General features: G+C 43.3%; 1 long non-coding RNA gene across 7 annotated transcripts in view; it reads left to right on the top strand.

Annotated features, from left to right (window-relative positions):
• Positions 1 to 12845, top strand: part of LOC140458760 (uncharacterized) — a 90200-nt gene that overhangs the window by 65514 nt on the left and 11841 nt on the right. For 4 of the 7 annotated variants that reach the window (XR_011953660.1, XR_011953658.1, XR_011953655.1 and 1 more), the window contains 2 exons: positions 6934 to 7042; positions 9296 to 11011. The exons of 1 other annotated variant lie outside the window; for it this stretch is intronic. This is a non-coding gene — a long non-coding RNA (uncharacterized lncRNA). Of the gene's footprint in view, positions 1 to 6933; positions 7043 to 9094; positions 9226 to 9295; positions 11012 to 12845 lie in introns of those variants that run through there. 2 more of the 7 variants (XR_011953656.1, XR_011953657.1) reach the window with 2 other exon arrangements.

Raw genomic sequence — 12845 nt, 5'->3', positions numbered from 1 at the left:
AAGGAACAGCAACATTCTAGACTTCATTCTCACCATCTTGTGAGGGTCCTGCTTTCACCTCTTCTGTACTAGTCCTCAATGCGACAGCACAGGGGATCGCAGGCATCAATCCTGGCCCATGCTGTGTTCGTGATCTCTGTAATATCCTCCAGTCCCGATAATCCTTCCTCTGTTTGAAATCTCCTCTAGTCCACACCATTCTCTGTGTCTCTGTCTCTGTCTCTGTCAGGTTCTCCAGTCCCTAACACCCTAATCCCTAACCTTCTCCAGTAGGTACTAAATTCCTTCATCCCTGTAAACCCTGACAGCCCTGTCTATCCCTGTAAGCTCCTCCCACCAATACCACCTTCCATGTCAATGTATTTGTCTTTAACCTCTCCATCGGTCCCGATCTATGTAATCTTCTCCAGCTCCTACAACCCTTCCTTAGCTGTGAAAAATTTGTAATCTCCTTATCCCTCTCCAATTCTTTGATCTTTATCTTGTTAAATTTCACCTTCATTCCCGACACCATACCCCTCCCGACCACAGGAACCTCTTTCAGTTTGTGCAACCCTCCCCATTTGTGTAACTGTCTTCAACCCAGTAACCTGGAATTCTCCATTGCCTTCCTATCTATGTAGCCTCCAGAGCCTAGAAGCCTTCTTATATCTGTAAATGTCTTCAATCACAACAACCTTCCATATCTCTGTTAGTATACACAATAATCTCCTAGATGAAACAGCCCCCTGTCTGTGTCTCTCAGTCTGCCTGCCTCTTCCTAACTCCATCCCTATCCCTCTCTCCAGAATCTAATCCAGCTCCCTCTCTCTCTGTAAATTCCTCCAATCCCCAAACACCTTTGTCCCTCTGACATTCTTGACCAGATGTAACTGTGTTTAATTCTTAGCCTCCCTATCTCTGTAACCTCTACCCATCTGTCCAACCCCCCACTACTGAGGTGCGACTCCCTGTATTCGCCATAAGGGAGATGGAATGACAGTGAACAGATCTGATGGAACTGTCATTACGGAGGTGTAGCTGCAGAATGACCATCGCTGGGAAGTGAATACTGAAGGGTTGTTTGCATAGAGTCATAGAGTCATAGAGATGTACAGCATGGAAATCGACCCTTCGGTCCAACCCACCCACGCTCTGCAGATATCCCAACCCAATCTAGTCCCAATATGCAGACTAGGCAAAAAGCTAACAAGGTATGAAGGAAGGATGAGGTTAATGCATTAATGAGACAATCATGTGGATCTGAATTTGAAAAGTAGAGTTGAGAATAAGCAAGCAGCAGCAACCGTTAGCAGGAATTCTTTTGTAGGCACCAAACAGTGATGGGAATGTCAGTATGGTTACAGTCAGGACACTGAATGTACTTATGGCAAGGGCAGTACAGTAACGGTGTGTGACAGTGGTCTCCATGCCGACTGATACAGCAACGAGCCTGTTGGATTGAATTTGTTGGTGTGAATATAAATGGCAGAATTGTAAGGGTGTAGGAGGGGTGTAGTGGTATAGGGGATATGGTGTATTTGAATGATCAGAAGCCTTTATGCAAGTTTTAACAGGGAAAAGAACGGACAAAGGAAGCACATGGTGAGGGGAAGAAACTGACAGGACAGCGTACCTGCAGAGTTACTGCCTTTGCTGTTTGAATTCATGTATCGCTGGATATCGGAGTGCATTTATCGGATTTAAAGGTTACTGCAGATTATATCTGCAATAAATGCTTCTGCTTGTGAGTCCTATCAGATCGAATAGATTGGTTGGAGAGACAGTTTAAGACAATACAGAATTGGTAACACAACAGTATGTGATGGATGGCAGTTATAGGAAGAGGGACAGTCTCAGATAGAGTTACATAGATGGGTTAACTCCAAAAAAGGCAAGAGAATTTAGTAGCTAGTGCAGGAGTCTTCTGTGGCTCTCCCTATTTTAAACAAATATGCTGTTTTGGAAAATGTAGCGGGTGATGGATTCACAGGGGAACGTTGCACAAACAGACAAGTTTGTGGTATGGAGACTGGCACTAATGCAACAAGAGATACGTCGGATTCCACGAAGTCAATTGTGTTAGGGGACTCGCTAGTCTGAGGTACAGACAGATGGTTCTGTGGACAGCAGAGAAATAAGCAGATTAGTGTGTTGCTTCCCTGGTGCCAGGATCAAGGATATCTCAGAAAGGATGCAGAATGTTCTGACAGGGGAGAGGGTCCAGCAAGAGGTCATTGACCAAATTGGAACCAACGACATAAAAAGGGAAAACGTTTGAGATTATGGACGGAGATTGCAGGGTGATAGGCAGAAATTTAAAAAAGAGGATCTTGACAGTAATAATATCTGTATTACTCCCGGCGCTATGAGCTACTGAGGACAGGAATAGAGGGATAGAGCAGATGAATACATGGCTTTGGAGCTGGTGTATGGGAGAAGTATTCACATTTTTGGATCACTGGAATCTCTTTTGGGGTAGAAGGAACCTGTACCAGAAGGGCGGATTGCACCTAAATTGGAAGGGGACGAATATACTGGCAGGAAGATTTGCCACAGCTGCTCGAGAGGTTTTAAACTAGTTTGGGTGGTGGGGGGTGGGGGGGGGAGCTGGGGGCAGGGAGATAGTGAGGAAATAGATCAATCTGAGATTGGTAAACTGAGAACAGAAACGAGTCAAACAGTCAGGACGGGCAGGGACAAGGTAGGACTAATAAAGTAAACTGCATTTATTTCAATGCAAAGGGGCCAAATAGGGAAGGCAGATGAACTCAGGGCATGGTTAGGAATATGGGACTGGGATATCATAGCAGTTACAGAAACATGGCTCAGGGATCGGCAGGACTGGCAGATAATGTTCCAGGTTACAAATTCTACAGGAAAGATAGAAAGGAAGGGAGGACAGGAGGGGGAATGGAGTTTTTGATTAGGGATAGCATTACAGGGGTACTGAGGGATGATATTCCTGGAAATACATCGAGGGAGGTTATTTGGGTAGACCTGAGAAATAAGAACGGGATGATCGCCTTATTGGGATTGTATGATAGACTCCCTAATAGTCAGAGGGAAATTGAGAAACAAACTTGTGAGAAGATCTCAACTATCTGTAAGAAAGTAGGGTGATTATGGTAGGAGATTTTAACTTTCCAAACATAGACTGGGACTGCCGTAGCGTTAAGAGTCTAGATGGAGAGGAAGTTATTCAGTGTGTACAAGAAAATGTTCTGATTCAGTATGTGGATTAACCTACTAGAGAAGGTGCAAAACTTGACCTACTCTGGGGAAATAAGGCAGGGTAGGTGACTGAGGTGTCAGTGGAGGTGCACTTTGGGGCCAGCTACCATAATACCATTAGATCTTAAATAATTATGGAAATGGATAGACCAGATCTTAAAGTTGAAGTTATAAATTCGAGAAAGGCCAATTTTGACAGTATTTGGCAAGAACTTTCAAAACCTGATTGGGGGCAGATGTTCACAGGTAAATGGACGGCTGGAAAATGGGAAGCCTTCAGAAATGAGATAACAAGAATCCAAAGCAAGTATATTCCTGTTGGGATGAAAAGAAAGGCTGGTAGTATAGGGATTGCTGACTAACTAAACGGTTTGATTCATAAAAAGAAGGAAGCATATGTCAGGTATAGACAGGATAGATCGAGTGAATCCTTCGAAGAGTATAAAGGCAGTAGAAGTATACTTAAGAGGGAAATCAGGAGGGCAAAAAGGGGACATGAGATAGCTTTAGCAAGTAGAATTATGGAGACTGCAAAGGGTTTTTACAAATACATTAAGGACAAAATCATAACGAGGGAGAGAATAGAACCCCTCAAAGATCAGCAAGGCAGCCCTTGTGTGGAGATGCAGGAAATGGGGGAGATACTAAACGAGTATTTTGCATCAGTATTTACTGTGGAAACTGATATGGAAGATATAGAATGTCAGGAAATAGATGGTTACACGTTGAAAAATGTCCATATTACAGAGTAGGAAGTGCTGGATGTCTTGAAACGTGTAAAAGTGGATAAATCCCCAGGACCCGAACAGGTGTACCATAGAACTCTGTGGGAAGCCAGAGGAGTGATTGCTGGGCTTCTTGCTGAGACATTTGTACCGTTGATAGTCACAGGAGAGGTGCCAGAAAACTGGAGTTTGGCAAACGTGGTGCCACTGTTTAAGAAGGGTGGTACGGACAAACCATGGAACTATCGGCCAGTGAGCCTGACGTCGGTGGTGAGCAAGTTGTCGAAGGGAATCCTGAAGGACAGGATGTACATGGAGTTGGAAAGACAAGGACTGATTAGGGATAGTAAATATAGCTTTAACCGTGGGAAATCATATCTCACGATCTTGATTGAGTTTTTTGAAGAAGTTACGAAGAGGGCAGAACAGTAGATGTGTTCTATATGGACTTCAGTAACGCGTTCGACAAGATTCTCCATGGAAGACTGGTTAGCAAGTTTACATCTCACGGAACACAGGGACAACTAGCCACTTGCATACAGAACTGGCTCAAAGGTTGAAGACAGAGGGTGGAGGTGGAGGGTTATTTTTTAGACTGGAGGCCTGTGACCAGTGGAGTACCACAAGGATCAGTGCTGGTTCCTCAATTTTTTATCATTTACGTAAATGATTTGGATGCGAGCGTAAGAGGTATTGTTAGTAAGTTTGCAGATGACAACAAAATTGGAGGTGTAGTGGACAGCGAAGAGGTTTACCTCAGAGTACAACAGGATCTTGATCAGATGGGCCAATGGGCTGAGAAGTGGCAGGTGGAGTTTATTTGAAATAAATGCGAGGTGCTGCATTTTGGGAAAGCAAAGTTTAGCAGGACTTCGACATTTATTGGCAATGGGTGTGTTGCTGAACAAAGAGACCTTGGAGTACACGTTCATTGGTCCTTGAAAGTGGAGTCGCCGGGAGGTAGGATAGTTAAGGTGGTGTTTGGTTTGCTTTCCTTTATTGGTCAGAGTATTGAGTTTTGGAGTTGGGAGGTCATGTTGCGGTTGTACGGGACACTGGTTAGGCCACTGTTGGAATATTGTGTGGAATTCTGGTCTCCTTCCTATCGGAAATATGTTGTGAAAATTGAAAGGGTTCAGGAAAGATTTACAAGGATGTTGACAGAGTTGGAGAATTTGAGGTATAAGGAGAGGCTGTACAGGCTGGGGCTGTTTTCCCTTGAGCGTTGGAGGCTGAGGGGTGACCTTCTAGAGATGTACAAAATTGTGAAGGGCATGGAGAGGATAAATAGAGAAAGTCTTTTCCCTGGCGTCGGGGAGTCCAGAACTAAAGGGCATAGGTTTAGGCTGAGAAGTGAAGGATGTTGGGTGGCACAGTGGTTAGCAATGCTCCCTCCCAATGCCATGAGACTCAGGTTCAATTCCCGCCTCAGGCTGTGTGGACTTTGTACATTCTCCCTATGTCTGCGTGGGTTTCCTCCCACAATCCAAACTTGTGCAGGCTAGGTGAATTGGCTATGCTAAATTGCCTGTACTGTTAGGTTAGGGGGATGGATCGGAGTGGTTTGTGCTTTGGTGGGTCGCTGTGGACTTGTTTCCACACTTAAAAAAATGAAAACGTGAAAGAGACCTAAGGGGCAACTTTTTCACACATACGGTGGTATGTGTATGGAATGAGCTGCCAGAGGATGTGGTGGAGGCTGGTACAATTGCAGCATTTAAAAGACATTTGAATGGTTATATGAATAGGAAGGGTTTGGAGGGATATGGGTCGGATGCGGGCAGGTGGGAATAGATTGGGTTGGATATCTGCTCGACATGGACGGGTTGGACTGAAAGGTCTGTTTCCATGCTGTACATCTCTATGCCTCGATAACTCACAGAGTGAGTTTGTAAATGCAGTTAGTGTGAATGGTATTTGGAGCAATACATGTAATTGGAAAGTTAAAGTTAGGTTGGAGTTTGTTTAAAGGGATTGGAATAGAGAGGTAAAGGCATCATGAATCAGTTGCATAGAGTGTTGGTGAGAGTGTACCTGAGGTATTGAGTGCAGTGTCGGTGACCTAATCGAAGAAAGATGACACTGATCACAGAGGACGTGCAATGGACATTCTCCAGATTAATTCCTGAGATGACAAGATTTTCTGATGGGGAGATTTGTCCTGCGACCTCTCCAGTTTCAAAGCATGAGAGGTGATCGCAGTGAAATTTCAAAAATCTATGATTCATGTGATGAGGTGGAAATAAACAGGATGTTTCTCTAGCTGTCTACTCTATATTTAAGGCAAATAATGACAGGATAAGGGATATGCCATTTAAGACCGTAATAAGGAGGAAATTCTTCCCTCGGAGGGGACTGACTAACACAGGGGCATGGAAGCCTGTTAGCAGGGCAAGATTAAGGAGAATCCCCAGATATTCTTCACGTATATCAAGTGGAACAGAACAACCAGGGAACATGTAGGGTCTATTAGTGACTTGGCAAGTTGTATCCAAACTCAACTTCATGGGAGAAGGCTGTTTGTGTGACTGGAGCCCAATTTCCCCGGTGTACCCGGTAGAGATCAGTGCTGTGTTCCGTATTATTTGTGGTATTCATAAGTGATGTGAATGTGAAGTGGGTAGGGGGAGTGTGATAAGTAAGTTTGTGTTTGACACAAAGATTGGCTGTGTGGTTGGCAGTGAGGAGGGAGGTCTTATATTACAGGAAGATACAGATAGAATGGTCAGATGGTCAGATCAATGGCAAATGGAATGTAACTCTGATAAATATGAGGTGATGCACTTTGGAAGAAGGAAACAGACAGGGGAGGACTCAAAGAACGGCATCACACTAGGAAGCTCAGAGCGTGCTTCTCCACACATCCCTGAATGTGACTGGATATGATAATTGATGAGTTCAGCATGACTGTAGATAAAGCCTTTATTCATTGACCCAAAGATTATCCGAGTTTTATATAGCACTTCGGTAAGGCCAAATGAAATATTGTGTGCAGTTCTAGGAGCCGCGTTACAGGAAGGATGTGATTGTACTGGATGAGGTGCAGAAGAGATTCACCAGAATGCTTCCTGGGATGGACCATACGAGCTGTGGAGAGAGGCTGGGTAAGCTCGAGTTATTTATTTTGAAGCAGAGGAAGTTGAGTTGGAATGTAATTCAGATTTAAGATTACAAGGGGCATGGACAGGGTGAATAGACAACAGCTGTTCTTTTTAGTCAAAGTTTCAGATTCTTTACAGAGTGAAACCAGGGAATGGAGAATGGAGAACAGAGAAACATGACACAGCTACTTCACTTCTGCCTTCACAGAAAAATGCATAAACAAAGCCTTCCCAGCAATAGGAAAAAACCTGAGTCTGATGAGAAAATGATGTGGAATGAAACTAGTAAATAAACTAATTTGGAGAAATTATTGGAACTGAAAATAATGGGCATAGAAAAAAAAACAACACAGATTGATGAAATGGGAAACATTTGAGAAACTCACTGGTAGATTAATTAAAGAAAATACAATAGAGGCACTGAACTAGGATTTTCAGCAAGGATTTTAATAGAGTCCCAACCCTAGTAAGCAAAGTAAAAGCACATGGGAAAGGGGGTAATATATGAACATGGTGTTAAAATGGGAGTGTTGACAGGAAACAATGAGGAGGAATAAATGGATGGGTTTCAGTTTGGAAGGCTCATGAGTCATCACAATGATTGATGCTGGGGCGCCAGATATTCACAATACATCTCAAACATCTCGTTGAGGGATTCAAATGCAAAGTTTCCAAGTCTGCTGACGGAACTAGGATTTTGAAAGTGAGGAGAATGTGAAAAAAACTTAAAGGAGAATGAAACAAACGGAGTGAATGAGTAAACATGTGGCAGATGAAGAGCAGTGTGGATAGATATGATGTTGTCTACTTTGTTGTGAAACACTAAAGTTCCAGCCAACCATTGGAAAAGGAAGTGGTTGAGAAATGTCGATCTACGAAGGGAACTGCACATTTCTTCTGTTATTGTTTAGACAGACATCTGTGTTCCATGCAGGGCAGTGAGTTCTGCAGAAAGAAGCCAATACAGGGAATACATTGGCACACTGACCAGTTTACACAGACCCACCAAGTGGGGAGCTGTAACATTGAAAAGGATCTGGGATCTCCCTGTACACCAGTCACTGAAAGCAATATTGCAGGAGCAGAAAGCAGTCAGGAAGATAAATTGTTGTTGACCATCATTTCAGAAGGACTGGAGTCCAGGGGTAAGGGTGTCTCAGTGCAGCTGTACAGGCCCTTGGTGAGACCTCAACTCGAACATTGTGCAGTGTTGTGTGCAGTTTTGGTCTCCGTACCTAATAAAGAACAAACCTGACATTGAGGGAGTGCAGCGAAGGATGACCAGACTGATCTCTGGGATGACAGACTTTTTGTGGAGCAGAGTTTGGGGCAACTGAGCCTGTATCGCATGGGGTTTAGGAAGATGAGTGGAGATCTCAGTGAGATATATAAAACACTGACAGGGTGAGTTAGATTGGAAGCAGTGATGATAATTCCCCTGGCTGGGAAGTCTAAAACAAGAGGCCACAGTATTAAATACAGATGGGTCACATTGCATTTAGATACGAATAAATGTCTGCACTCAGAGACTGGTGAACCTGGGAATTCTCTCTCACATAAGGCTGTGGAAGACAAGGCACTAAAGACTAATAAGGATGTCTAGACACCAAAGGATGGGGGAGAGGGCAGGAGTATGGTGTAGAAATAAAGGGTCAGCAATCATTATATTGAATTGGATAGCAAACTCGACAGACCAAGGGGACGACCACAGTTCCTATTTTATAGCTTCACAAGGTTAATCACATTAAGGGGTGTGTAAAGTGTGTGGGGAATGTGGATTGAGGAGATGTTCAGACATTAACTAGAATGGGGCAGGCTCAGTGTGCTGTATGGCCTATTACATTCCCGATGTTTCTGTGCGGTTTGTGGGAAAGCTCTGTAAATGTTGTCACAAGTTCACAGATGTTAGGAAGGACGTCTCTGCTGGCTCAACAGGACTGTGTTTCCCGTTCCCTTTTCCATACCGAGGTTGGGGGCTGGGTGTTCTGTCAGGTTTTATCCTTTTAGACTTCAGAGCAGTTTGATACGATAGAGTGTCTTGCTTGGCCTTTTCAGAGACCATTGAAGAGTGCATCACATGTCTGTGTGTTTGGAGTCACTTTTAGGCCAGACCAGGAGAGCACGGGAGATTCACTTCCTGAAAGTACATTGGGGAAGGAAATTGGTGTTTACAATCGACATTGACTTCAAGGCCATTGTTACTGACACCAGATTTGAGATCTCGATATTTTATTAATCGTTTTTAACTTCCACCAGCTGCCAGAGCATTAGCCTGGTCTGGATTATTCATCCAGTGACTTTTCCAAAACAGCACCATCTCCACATGGGGACCGATCGGAAACCACACTGAGCAAGTTTATGTCTGTGCTGCTTGACAGCTCTATCAAAACGAACTCCCAATTTGACTATCATGATGAGGCTGAGAGGGTTGTAATTGTCCAGATTGTAATTATTCCCCGACACTGAGTAATTTTCCACATTGCCAGGGAGATGTCAGAGTTGTAGCTGGAAGGAAACCGCTTCCCCAGGGGCACGGCTTGTTGTACAGCACAAGTCTTCAGTCCTATTGCAGGAATGGGGTCAGGACTCATTGCATTTGCCTCTCTACTGTGTTCAGCTTTTTCTTCATGGCACGTGCAGCGAATTGAATTGGTTGAAGACTGATCTGTGATCCTGTGGGCATCATGATGACGGTGAATTGAATTATCGACTCAACACCCCTGGCTGAGGATGGTACAGATACTATTTCCTTGTTTTTTACACTGATGTGCAGAGCTGATCCATTGATAGAATGGGGATAATTGTGAAGCCCTCTCTAACAGTTAGTTGTTTAATCGACTATCACGATTTTTGGCCAGATATGGCAGGCTGCAGAGGTTTCATCGGGGTGTATTGACCTTGTGACAATTTCTCTCTCTCGATCGTACGATTTGGTTTTATTTGATTTGATAGGATTCATTGTCGCATGTATCTAAGTAGAGTGAAACTCTTTGTTTATACACAGTTCTGGCAGATCATAGTGAGGGTTGGAGCTGCCTTTTTTTAGAGACATGAAGTGGCCGAAATTTAAAAGTCTACTTCAGCTGTCTGTTTCTGAAGAGCCACAAAATAGACAGAAATTAAAATAGATTGCTTCAGCATCAGTGAAAAAAGGGCCTTTGAAAAGGGAATTATTCCAAAGCAAAAGAAAGGATAATCTGATTCGCAAGATTCTGAAACATGCCAATATAGTGGTAAAGAAGGTTCTTTTTAAAAAAAAAAGATGATTTGTAACAAAACACAGATGAAAAAATGAAATTGTAGCACAAAAACTTTAAAGAATCACTACAAAAAGTAACTTATTCTGATCTCAGTAAGGATTATTTTCATCCACAAAAACAGCATCTCAAGTTATCTTTCAGAAGCTAGCTGTGCCTTTGAAACTGTTTACAATAGTAATAAGTTCTAGTTAAATATCTGGTAAATAATCATGGACACAGATTTCAACATAATAATAAAACCTTAAAGAGATACCTGGCTTGTCTTGTCGAATTCACGAAGAAAAAGGTTAACCGTGGAAATAATAATATTACGTATTTTGTATCAGAATCAGCTTTTTACTGTAAAATGTGATCACGGAATTTGATAAGAGATAGCCTGCCCAATGGAGAATAGAACTCATGCAATCCTTCAAGATAAACAATGAGGGATATGACTGAAAAGAGCAGAGCCCCGAACTTTGGAATGCATTATAGAAAGATCCCAAGGCCTAGAGATACCAACAATCGTTAAACATCCGAAACAAATAAGAAACTCGGGCTGTCCATGGGAGTGTCCATCAATGATCAGTTGTTTTACAAGATTGATTCTGCAGAAGGGGAGTGGATGGTACACTGACAAAGTTGTTTATGATCATTGCAACACAGAACGTATAAAAATACTGTCTTTTTACTGTAAACTCGAAGTGTGTCATTGATTTGCCGTCTGATCTGAGCTAGAGATTAAGGAAACGATTGTTTTCTCATGTCAAAGTCAGATTCGAGGAAGATCCTTTGGTATTCTCCCAGCATTAACCAGGTTTTGCTTGAATTAAAGTCCATTCCGTGCCTGTGTCCTGTCTGCCTCCAGAGTCTTTGTCCCTCGCTGGGGAATCTCACTCCTACAATAAGCAAGGCCATATAGATCATAGGGTAAAGGAAAAACTTAGACTGAGACATACAGGCTACACCAGAAAGGGCATGCAATAGGCAACATCAATGTGAGCAAGATCAGCATTATTTGAAGTTAGAGAGTCCATTCCTCATTTTAATCGTGGGCTGGGACGATGCTGTTCATGAGCCGCTGGTTTGTGTGTTCAAGATTCTGTATTGTCTGCATGATGGAAGAGATTGCAGGAGATCCAGGGTGCGATGGGTCTTTGATAATGTTGTCAGCCTTTCCACGGCAGTGAGCTGTGTAAATGGAGACAATGGATGGGACGTTGGTTTCCGTGATGGCATGGGCTGTGTACACAAACTTCTGTCATTTCTCTTACTGTCCTGGGCACGGCTGTGGCCACACCAGGTCATTATGCACCCAGATAGTTTGCTGTCAGTGGTGCATTTGTAGACATTGTTGAGGGTCCTTGTGGACATGTCAAATGTCCTGAGCTGCCAGAGAAAGAAGAGGCGTTGTTGTGCCATCTCGGCTGTCACATCTACATGGGAGGTCGGTTATCGTCACTCCGAGCAACTTAATGCTTTCCACTCTTTCAACTTCAGTTCCATTGATGCAGATGGGGGCATGTTCTCCTCATTTCTTTCTGAAGTCATTGATCAGTTGGTTAGTTCTGCCGATGTTAAAAGAGAGGATGGTCTCAGTGCAGCATATCACTAAGTCCACTATTTCGGTTCTGTATTTTGACTTGTTATCATTACATACCTGTCCTACTATGATGGTGTCATCAGTGAACATGTAGATGGCATTCGTTCAAAATTTGGCAACACAGTCGTGGGTGTACAGGGCGTATAGTAGGGGGCTGAGGACACATCCTTTGGGATTTCAGTGTTGAATGTTATCATGGAAGAGACACACTTACCTATTTTCACTGATTGTGTACTGTGGGTCAGAAAGCTGAGGATCCAATTTCAGAGGGCAGAGCCAAGACTAAGATCAGGGAGATTTGTGATCAGTCTGAAGGGAATAATGGTGTTGAAGATGAACCTAGAGTCAATGAGCAGGAATCTGACGTGGGTGTCCTTGTTGTCCAGGTGTTCGAGGGATATGGCACCCATTATGTACCCATTCCACTGGTAGGAAAATTGTAGGGGATCGAGGCAGGCTGGGAGACTGGGACTGATGTGGGCCATGACTAGACATTCGAAGAACTTCACTCCCCTCAGTCTCCAGCGCTCTAAAGAGGAATGTCCCAGCTTATCCAACCTCTCCCTATGACTCAGACCCTTGAGTCCTGGCAACATCCTTGTAAAGTTCCAGTTTAATACCATCCTTCCTACAGCAAGGTGACCAAAGCTGAACACAATGCTGAACTTGAACATATTTGGAACTAAGTTTTACTCTGCTGCCAATTATTATGCTGCTGTGATATTGTTTTTTTTGTGTTATTCTGAAATCGTATTATTCATTGAATCCTCTGACGGCAATCCCCTCCGGTGAACGTTCTCCTGACTGCTTGAATTTGAATCAATCTATTCTGTTTGGACTGATATTTTGATGCCGCTGTATATCAGAGAACAGGAAGAGATGATGGATGATTGTGCAGTGTGTCTCCTTTACTGGACCAGATTGACTCTCCAGGTACCTAAAGCTTTTATTGCGTGCCAGAGTA

This window comes from Chiloscyllium punctatum, chromosome 34, assembly GCF_047496795.1.
Source record: "Chiloscyllium punctatum isolate Juve2018m chromosome 34, sChiPun1.3, whole genome shotgun sequence".
In the NCBI taxonomy this organism is placed as follows: domain Eukaryota; kingdom Metazoa; phylum Chordata; class Chondrichthyes; order Orectolobiformes; family Hemiscylliidae; genus Chiloscyllium; species Chiloscyllium punctatum.
Note: the sequence above shows the minus strand (reverse complement) of the source record. Positions and strands in the feature narration are given on the sequence as shown.